Source organism: Zingiber officinale, chromosome 10A, assembly GCF_018446385.1.
Source record: "Zingiber officinale cultivar Zhangliang chromosome 10A, Zo_v1.1, whole genome shotgun sequence".
NCBI classification, from domain to species: Eukaryota; Viridiplantae; Streptophyta; class Magnoliopsida; order Zingiberales; family Zingiberaceae; genus Zingiber; species Zingiber officinale.
The window spans coordinates 56,627,052-56,638,515 of NC_056004.1; positions in this window are offsets into that span (position 1 = coordinate 56,627,052).

Sequence of the window (11,464 nt, forward strand, 5' to 3'; positions counted from 1 at the left end):
AGCACGTATACTTAGTATTTAATTTTTTAATTTATCAATGGGTGAGATTTATTCGTTAAATCAATAGGCCTGATGAGTTGGGAAATAGTACTATTTATATGGTGTGTTGTTGATTATAGAAGGAATCTGTGTCCTAATTATTTAGGCTGATGATGTCCCTAGGAGCTCATAAGGATTATCATGTAAACCCTACAGGTGGACTTAGTCCGACATGATAATAAAATTGAGTGGTACTACTTTTGGAATCAGATGTTTATTAATTGAGTTGTTAGTAACTCATTTAATTAACGGACATACGATATCTTAAACACAAGGAGATTAACGCACTCATGATAAGAAGGAGCCCATATTGTTATATGGGATTGGTGCGGTAGTTCAATAATAACCCTTTAGTGGTATGGGTTATTATTGATGGACTTGGGTTGGGTGTTCGGACCGAAAACAGGAAGCCCAAGCCCATAAGGAGGCCTAAACCAATTTCTCCTCTAGGTCCCTGTTGCAACCTCTATATAAAGCCTCGCATCCACCCATCCATAACTTGGTTTAGTGTAACTTGGTTTGGTTTAACTTGGTTTGGTTTAACATAGTTTTGGTTTGGTTTTCTTCATCCTCTTAGGGTCGGCAGCAAGGTTATAGAAAGGAAGATTTTTTCTAAACAGAATTCTGTTATTTTTTTTTCTTTATAACTGGCGGCAAAGGTTATAAAAGGAGTAGGTGGTGCCCCCTAAAACATAATTTCCCCACAAGCCTCCTCTTCTCATTACCTAGGGCCGGCGACATCCCACCTCTTCCTTGGTGGCCGGCCCCCCCCCCCTCCTCCTTAGTGGTCGGCGCCCCCTCCTCCTTGGTGGCCGACGGATTGGAGAAGAAGAAGAAGAGAAGGAAGAAGATTAGAAGGTGTCCCATCCTAGAGTCTCCTTTTGTAACTGGCAGTTTGGAGAAACGAGAGGAAGGATGGTTGTTGTCTTGGTAGATCGTCGCCCACACGACGTCCAAGAAGAGGAGAGGAATACGACAGAAGATCAAGAGGTCTTTACCTACAAAAAAAGGTACAACTAGTTCTTTAATTCCACTGTGTAATTAGTTTAGTTTTCTTCGTATCGATTTTGAATACTAACACAAGAGGCCAGCGATCTTATACTTCGATCAAGGTGTGCTTTGATCCTTCAAGAACTTGCTTGATTGATCAAACACATGTCTGATCTAACATGCGGGTTGGTAGGAAAAGTTCTGTACTTGTACAATTTTTGTACAGGGAAATTTAAACTGAACAAAATTCCAGCGCCTTCATGGATCACTAAACATTTTTTTTAGTGTGGGACTATGTTTACAACCTTGCAACCCCAACACAGTCATGGCGTGCAATTGCACTATAAACGCGGCACGGTCATGCCCTATAGCACCATAGGGCCATGTGCTTTGCTGAGTGAAGGGGGCATAGCTGGGTTGTGTGTCACACTGGGAAGAGTGGCACGACCGTGCATCAGGGAACGATCGGACCGTGTGTGTCACTGAGAAGAGAGGCACAACCCGCCCATGTGTACCCCTAAAAGGAGGCACCTCGCATACACTGACTTGGTGCTAATTTTCTTCCTTAGTTGTTTCATTGTTTATTTTTTCTTCGAATCATGTCATGTCAATGAAAACAAATAACGAGCAGACATGCAAACAAAAAGAGTAACTTATGCCGATAAAATGATAAATTGGAATGTGATAACATAAATCATAATCAAGAAATACAAGTAAATATTCACCAATCTATACCTAAAAATATATATAATATATGCACATTAGTTGTACCCAAAGTGAGAACACATCCTTACACCTTCTTTCCAGACTTCTTCTTCTACTTAGTGTCAGGTCAACCTTAATCTACTAAGACTTTCTTGCAACATCAAGTTAGTACAGTAGATAGAAGTGTAGGATGTTGGTGTGGGAAGCATCCGACGATCGAACCCGAGTTTTGATAATAGAAAAGGATTCAAAGTTAAGTTGTTTTGTTATCTGATATGTTGATTAAGATTGCAGGTAAGTCCTAAGGCCACTTAGGCAAAATCCCTAGCTACGATTAGGCAAAGGAAAAACCCTAGGGGGCGGTAACCCTAGGTCCTAAGGGGTGGTAACCCTAGGTAGAAAGTCTTGGCGAGTCGGAGCTTTGGGTAAAAACCCTAGGGGGCGATAACCCTAGGTGGAAATCCTGGTGTCGCGAACTAGGTGGAAGTCTGGACGAGTCGTGGAGCGGGCATCCAGCATGAAGACCGAAAGATTCGAGCGCCGAGAAAAAGTTCAGTCGGTCTGGAGGACCGAACTGGCAAAAGGTAACTTCCACTGAGCAGAGTAGGTGAGGAGGCGTTCCCCAGAAGAGGGAACATTAGGCACCGGTTCGACCTAGGGTTTCCAGATGGAAATCCGAAGTCAGAACCGGGCAGTCCAAAGACTGTCAAACCTATTTTTCGTATATTATCTGTTGTGTTCTAACTCTGTTTTGCAGGTGACTAACATTTTTGTGCAGGGTTAGATCTGACCTGGATCGGTCGACCGAACCTTGGGATCAGTTGACCGAACCCCCAAAGCCAACAGATCAGACTTCCAGAGATTGCCGAACCAAGGATCATCGATGACTGGATCAGGCCAGATTGATCAGGTCAAAGAAGTGGATCGGTCGACCGAACGGCGGGATCAGTCGACCGAACACCGGATGAGACTTGACCAGATCAAAGCGGAGTGAACGAATCAGGCGGATCGGATAGGAGGAGATCGCCTGATCAGTCGACCGAATGCAGGGATCGGTCGACCGATCCGCCTCGGGTCAAGCCTGATCCCGAGACTTGGGGATCTGGATCAACATGACAGAGCCTATAAAAAGGAGCCTCGGGAAGCAGCCAAATATCAATCTCGAACAGAATAACCGGTGCTTCCGAACACTCTCCGAATGCTTCCAACACGCGCTGCTACTCCGACAACTGACGACCTCATAATTCTTGTGTATTGTCGGTACCATTTCTTTATTTCAACACTTATAATCCTTGATTGTAAAAGCTTTTCGAATTGATAGTGATTGCCCACCGAAAGCGATCTTCGATCACGGGCCTTGGAGTAGGAGTTGATGTGTTGCTAGATACCGCTCATTACTTATGCTTCTAAATGAGTTTAGGAGCATTGCCAACGTTACAAGAACCTATAGGGTCACACACAAAGGACAATTAGATGGAGATTCGGTTTATATGATGAACCAAGAGGATTAGGTTCATGTGATGAACCGAAATGGATTAAGAGTTATCCAAATTAGATTAATTGAATAAGACTTGATTGAGTTAGACTTGAGTTAGACTCAAGTGAGGCTAGACTTGAGTTAGACTCAAGTGAGGCTTAATGATGATATTCATTGAATTTTGAATTCAATGATAAATGGAATTCAATTTGAATTTTAGATTTAAATTTTGAATGAGTTTCAAAATGACCATTTAATGAAGAATGAATATTCATTAAGGCTCATTAATGAGGCTCATTAATGGTGTTAATGAGCATTAAGTATTTTCATTAGATGAAAATATTTAAGCCATTTTTTTTACTCTTATTTTGATAATCGATCATTATTATTCCTCCTTGCTTCTTCTTCTCTCCCTCTCCTCCTCCTTGGTCGAAACCCTCAAAGAGTGCTAGCACACTCTAAGTTTTCCTCTTCACCTAATTGTTCGTGTGGATACACATAGATGGGTGTTCACTTGACACCCTTGAGATCCGACATCTTCTTGGACGAGCGGCATAAGTGAAGGGCTTCGCATCAAAGGTATAAACTCCTAAACATGTAGATCTAAAGTAGATCTAGGATTAGAAAACACATACATGAAAAATTAAATATTCGCACGGATCCAGTGGCATGGGATTTCGGGGTTTCTGCAACGCAAAAAGCGGTTTTTGCAGCCCGAAAATCTCAACAGTGGTATCAGAGTCACGTGCAAATATGTACTTGTTTTTATTTTAATTTTTATGAAAAATTACAGATCTATAAGTTTCTTTAAATTTATGATTTTTATGTATTTTATGGGTATTTTTCTCATAGAAGCGAAGCAACAAGTGTTTGAACACTTGTAGGCTTCGACTACCGAGAAACACCTTTCGAAACGGCAAGGTCTCGCCCAAATTATTTTGGGACAGTGGGTCAAGGTGCTGTAAGATCATCATAGGACACTCGTGAGACTCATATCGTGAGAAGGGGCACTGCCCCTAACCCCACAAGGGGCATTGTCCAATGATCGCGCCCGAAAATCGCTATACGGGACCGCCTGGAAGTTGCGACTCGTAAAATCGTAAAAATCAGTAGTAAAATTACAGAAATTATGAAAATTACATAATTTAGAATTATGTATAATTTTTATGATGGTCATGGCCCAAATACCCAATAAGATTGGACAAAATGTGTTGTAATTCATAATATGGCATGCGTGCCATTTTGTGTTTTTGTGCGTGTTGTATATGATCGCGACCTGCGTGTCGTGCCTTCCTTTATTTTATATTTCTGTTGTAAATAGTTTAGACTCGAATGTAACTCGAGTTTCAAATTTGTAATGTACGAAAATTGAAGCGGTCCACTCGAGGAGTTACGAGGAGGGTGCGAGCAACACATGGTGGTCAAAGGGAGGAGCTTGGAGAAGCTGTTGACCCTAGGTTGACCATCTGATCTTCTCATTGGCTTGAGAAGATCGTAGTAGGGCCATGACTAATTACAATTTAATTAATTGCTTGTGTGTGTGTATGTGATGCATGCTAGAGTAGAGTAATTAATTAGTGCCTTAACGATTAGATTAGATCTAAATCACATATATGATGCACCACGATTAGATTAGATCTAAATCGCGTATATGATAGACATTAACGATTAGATTAGATCTAAATCATGTCAACTCAAAATGCCTACCATGTTGTGATACCCATCACTACCTCGATCACATGTTGTTATTGAATCTGCCAAAGCAAAGCAACGCATATTATCTTGGTAGGATGAGGAGGGACAATTTGGTCCCGCCTATCAACACATGGGTGACGACAAATTCAATTAGATTGAGTATAACTAGTTAAATCGGATTTAACTGTAGGCATTATCCAATAGTTGGAAGATAGGACAAAAACACATTTATATTAAATCTTGGGCGATTTAGCCAAACCTAACTCAAGTTTTAATATACATGCGGATCTTGATCCTATAAACAAGAGTTGCATAGAGATGTAATTGGTAATTAGTTACCTACCAATCATACTAAGTCTTGGGCGATTTAGCCAAAGCTAACTCAAGGCGTAGTATGATGTGGATCTTGTCCCACAAAATTATAGCTAGTTGGTTAGAATCTAGTAAGTGTGGTTTGACCACATCCCTGACTTGATTCTACAAAAGTTCTATAATTCAGTGGGAGCATCGTTTAATTAAAGGCCTAATTAAATGATAATTGGAATATGATATTTATTTTCTACATTTTTTGTTGTAGATTGTCATGTCGTCAAACACGAACTCCTTCTCCCTGCGTTCTGTCCTCAATAAGGACAAGCTCAATAGAGCTAACTTCCTGGACAGGTACAAGAATCTGAGAATAGTTCTCACACAGGAATGAAAACTGTACATCCTGAAGCAGCCCATTCCTGAGTCACCTCCTGCCACTGCCACGCGGGCTGACCGAGATGCTTACAAGAAGCATCAAGATGACGCATTAGATGTATCCTGTCTCATGCTCGCGACCATGAACTCTGAGCTTCAGAAGCAACACGAGTTGATGGGTGCTTATGATATGCTTGAACATCTTCATCAACTATATCAAGGACAAGCAAGGCACGAGAGATTCGAGATCTCTAAGGCATTGTTTCAGTGCAAGATGCAAGACGGGACTCCCGTAGGTCCATATGTACTCAAGATGATTGGGTACATAGAAAACATACAAAGGTTGGAATTTCCCCTTGGCCAAGAGCTGGCCACTGACTTGATCTTACAGTCCTTGCCAGAGAGCTACAGTCAATTTATCATGAATTACAACATGAACGAAATTGACAAGTCACTGCCCGAGCTGCTTAGAATGTTGAGAGCTGCTGAGCTCAACCTTAAGAAGGTTAAGCCTAACTCCATTCTGATGGTGCAAAGGCACAAAGGCAAGGGCAAGCCTAAAGGAAAGGGAAAGTCCCAAGCCAAGGGCAAAGGCAAGTCATTGAAACCCAAAGGAGGGGTTGCCAAGGATGCTACTTGCTTCCACTGTGGTCAGACCGGGCACTAGAAGAGGAACTGCAAAGTGTACCTAGAAGATCTTAAGAAGAAGAGAAGTGAGACTTCAACTTCAGGTATATATGTTATAGAAGTCAATCTATCTATTTCTTCATCATGGATATTAGATACCGGATGTGCTTCTCACATTTGTACTAATGTGTAGGCGTTGAGAAATAGCAGAACATTGACGAAGGGCGAGGTGGACCTACACGTAGGCAATGGAGCACGGATTACTGCTGTTGTTGTAGGGACTTATTCTCTATCTCTGCCCTCTGGGCTTGTACTAGAATTAGATGATTGTTGTTATGTGCCTGCTCTTACTAAGAACATTATATCAGTTTCTTGTTTGGACAAGAAAGGCTTTTCATTTATAATAAAGAATAAATGTTATTCAGTTTATTTAAATGATATGTTCTATTGTAGTGCACCTCTGATTAACGGACTCTATATTCTAGACTTAGAGAACCCCATCTATAACATAAATACCAAAAGGTTCAAATCAAATGAAATGAACCAAACCTATCTCTGGCATTGTCGCTTAGGTCATATAAATGACAAATGCTTATCCCAGCTCCATAAATATGGTTTGCTGGACTCATTTGATTTTGAATCATATGAGACATGTGAGTCATGCCTACTAGGCAAGATGACCAAGACTCCTTTAGTGGACACAGCGAGAGAGCGACTGACTTGTTAGGACTTATACATAGTGATGTATGTGGACCTTTCAATGTCGCTGTTAGAGGTGGTTATAGGTACTTCATTACATTTACTGATGACATCAGTAGATATAGTTATGTGTATCAGATGACACATAAGTCTGAATCCTTTAAAAAGTTCAAAGAATTCAAGAATGAAGTGTAAAACCAGATTGGCAAGAGTATTAAGATACTTTGATCAGATCGAGGTGGTGAATACCTTAGCCATGAGTTTCGTGACTATCTAGCTGAGTGTGGGATTCTATCCCAACTCACTCCTCCTGGAACACCATAGTGGAATGATGTATCCGAAAGGAGGAATCATACCCTATTAGATATGGTGCGATCTATGATGAGTCACACAGATCTTCCTATGTCTCTTTGGGGCTATGCTCTAGACACAGCAGCCTTCATACTCAACTGAGTTCCATCCAAGGCTGTGATAAAGATACCATATAGGATATGAACTGGGAGAGATGCCCAGGTGTCTTTTATTAGGATTTAGGGTTGTGAGGCTTACGTTTGACGTCAAGTCTCAGACAAACTGGGACCCAAATCCGATAAGTGTTATTTTATTGGATATCCCAAGGAAACTAAGGGATATTACTTCTACATTCCCAGTCAATACAAAGTAGTTGTGGCTAAGACTGGGGTATTTCTTGAAAGAGATTTTGTTTCTAGAAAAACTAGTGGGAGTACGTTCGATCATGAAGAAGTTCAAGATATTGACCATAGCACTGAAGCCTCAATGGAAGTTGAACTGGAACCACAAAGTGTTGTGGATGATGTTGTCCCACAAGGAGTTGAGGAACAGCAACCAGTTCAAGTAGACCTACCTCTTCGTAGGTCTTATAGGGTACGTCGTCAGCCTGAGAGATATTCATTTCTCTTGTATGACCATGATGATATTGTGCTCATTGAGGATGAGCCTACCTCTTATCAGGAAGCTGTGATGAGATCAGATTCTGAGTCATGGATAGAAGCCATGAGATCCGAAATGGAATCCATGTACACCAACCAAGTATGGACTTTGGTTGATCCACCTGAAAGGGTGAAACTCATTGGGTGTAAGTGGGTCTTTAAGAGAAAGACTGACATGGATGGACTTATATATAAGGGCCGTCTGGTAGCTAAAGGTTTCAAGAAAATTCATGGTATTGACTATGATGAAACCTTTTCTCCAGTAGCGATGTTTAAGTCCATTCGGATCATGCTTGCTATTGCAGTGTACCACGATTATGAGATCTGGCAGATGGATGTCAAAACCACGTTTCTGAATGGAAACCTGCTCGAGGATGTGTATATGACACAACCTGAGAGTTTTGTAGATCCACAGCATACTAGCAGAGTATGCAAGCTACATAGGCCCATTTATGGACTAAAGCAAGCTTCTCGGAGCTGGAATATTTGATTCGATGATGCAATCAAAAAGTTTGGTTTCATCAAGAATGAAGATGAACCTTGTGTCTACAAGAAGGTTGTAGGGAGCATAGTTGTCTTCCTTGTATTGTATGTGGATGACATACTACTCATTGGGAACGACATCCCTTTGCTGTAGTCTGTAAAGACTTGGCTAGAGACTTGTTTCTCAATGAAGGACTTAGGTGAAACATCTCACATTCTAGGCATAAAGATCTATAGAGATAGATCTAGGAGATTGCTTGGCCTAAGTCAGAGTACATATATTGACAAGGTATTACTACGGTTTGCCATGCAGAACTCCAAGAAGGGATTTCTGCCGATGTCACATGGTGTGAGTCTTTCGAAGACTCAAGGTCCCTCTTCTAGAGAGGAGAGAGACTGCATGGATCAGATCCCTTATGCTTTAGCCATAGGATCTATCATGTACGTCATGCTATATACTCATCCTGATGTCTCGTATGCTTTGAGCATGACGAGCAGATACCAGTCAGATCTAGGTGAAAGTCACTGGATAGCGGTCAAGAATATTCTTAAGTACTTGAGAAGGACTAAAGAATATTTCTTGATATATGGAGGCGATGACGAGCTAGCTGTAAAGGGTTACAATGATGCTAGCTTCCAAACTGACCAGAATGATTATCGATCGTAGTCTGGTTTCATGTTTTGCATAAATGGTGGTGCTGTGAGCTGGAAGAGTTTGAAGCAGGACACAGTCGCTAATTCTACAACAGAGGCCGAGTATATTGCTGCATCAGAAGCAGCAAAGGAGACAGTTTGGATCCGTAAGTTCATTACTGAGCTTGGGGTGGTTCCTAGCATAGCCGATCCGATAGAGCTCTATTGTGACAACAATGGAGCAATTGTACAGGCTAAGGAACCTCGCTCACACCAGCAGACCAAACACATACTACGGCGCTTCCATCTCATTCGAGAGATCATCGATAAAGGAGATGTGAAGATTTGCAGAGTACCCATAGAGGCTAACATCGCTGATTCCTTGACCAAGGCTTTGGCACAGAGAAAGCATGATGGTCACAGTAGGTCATTGGGCCTTAGAGCCTACATTGATTGGCACTGGTGCTAGTGGGAGATTGTTAGTTAGAGCCTTAGAGCCAATCATATGATGATTATTGTATGGACTCATTGTATCATATTCCTATATATATAAAGGCTTTTATTTTGGTTATTATACTTACTTGTATTGGTGCCAAATAACTAAAACAAAAGCCTTTATATATATAGGAATATGATATAATGAGTCCATACAATAATCATCATATGATTGGCTCTAGGGCTCTAACTAACAATCTCCCACTAGCACTAGTGCCAATCAGTGTAGGCTCTAAGACCCAATGACCTAGTGTGACCATAGGTTATTGTTTTGGTTATTGTATTGGTGTCAAATAACTAAGTATAATAGCGTCCTTGAGTAGAAGGTTCTTACCTATATCAATCGATTGGTTGAATCAATAGTGAGATGATATAGGGAACGTTACTCTTAATCATTCCTAGTCAAGTATTAACATTCAGGGACAATGTTAATGCGATGAGACTAGCATGTAGGTCAACTCGATGACTTGATCTCACTAGTCATGGATATAGAGATATCAAATAGACACATGGGTATGCATTGGAGAATGTATACTGAATGACCTGTCATGAGAAAGTATCATGGATCATTATATGAGTGTCATATACTTTCTCATGTGGCTATTAGTATGACTACTAGTCCTTGGACCTAAAGTCACCTTGGTTCCCTACATAAGGAGTTGCATACTTTAGCTTCGTCAAACGTCACCCGTAACTGGGTGGACTATAAAGGCGATTACTGGGTATGTAACAAATTATGTGGAGGGATGTGAGTAATGTAGATGGGATATATCCCTCCTATATGACGGGAGTGACATCATTATTCTTGATAGAGTGAGACCACTAAGTGCATGGTCATGCCCAAATGAGTCAATATGAGATATTGAGCTCATTTGATTAGAGTGAGTCTACTTGGAGTTCAAGATTTAGATTGATTAGAGGATGACACGGTCAATGCCTCAAATTGATCAATCTAGATGTCAAGGATAGAAGGACATTTGTCATATATTGTGAAGAGTCACAATTAGTAGTCACAAAGGTGATGTTGGATCTCAACATTCTTGTGACTTGGGTTGTAATGATGTGTTGCTAGATACCGCTCATTACTTATGCTTATAAATGAGTTTTGGAGCATTGCTAACGTTACAAGAACCTATAGGGTCACACACAAAGGACAATTAGATGGAGATTCGGTTCATATGATGAACCAAGAGAATTAGGTTCATGTTATGAACCGAATTGGATTAAGAGTAATCCAAATTAGATTAATTGAGTAAGACTTGATTGAGTTAGACTTGAGTTAGACTCAAGTGAGGCTAGACTTGAGTTAGACTCAAGTGAGGCTTATTGATGATATTCATTGAATTTTGAATTCAATGATAAATGGAATTCAATTTGAATTTTAGATTCAAATTTAGAATGAGTTTCAAAATGGCCATTTAATGAAGAATGGATATTCATTAAATATTCATTAAGGCTCATTAATGAGGCTCATTAATGGTGTTAATGAGCATTAAGTATTTTCATTAGATGAAAATACTTAAGCCATTTTTTTTACTCTTATTTTGATAATCGATCATTATTATTCCTCCTTGCTTCTTCTTCTCTCCCTCTCCTCCTCCTTGGCCGAAACCCTCAAAGATATTAGGACCAAATATGTAGCTAGAGGGGGGTGAATAGCTCGGTGCGCTCGTCGTGCTCTTCGTTGCTTGTTTCTTCAAAGATATGCAGTGGAAAATACAAAGAAAACAAACACAACGCTAACACTAAGGATTTACTTGGTATCCACCTCAAGAAGAGGTGACTAATCCAAGGATCCACACACTCACACACCCTCCACTATGAATAACACTCCTTTATGGTAACTACCAAAGGCGGAGAAGCCCTACAAGTTCACACTACAAGAAGAAAGGGAAAGGGAACAAAATACAAGCAACAGCTTACAAGTTTGCACAAGAGAAACCTTAACCCTAGCTTTCTTCTTCAGCTGTAGATCCGCCTCTTGACT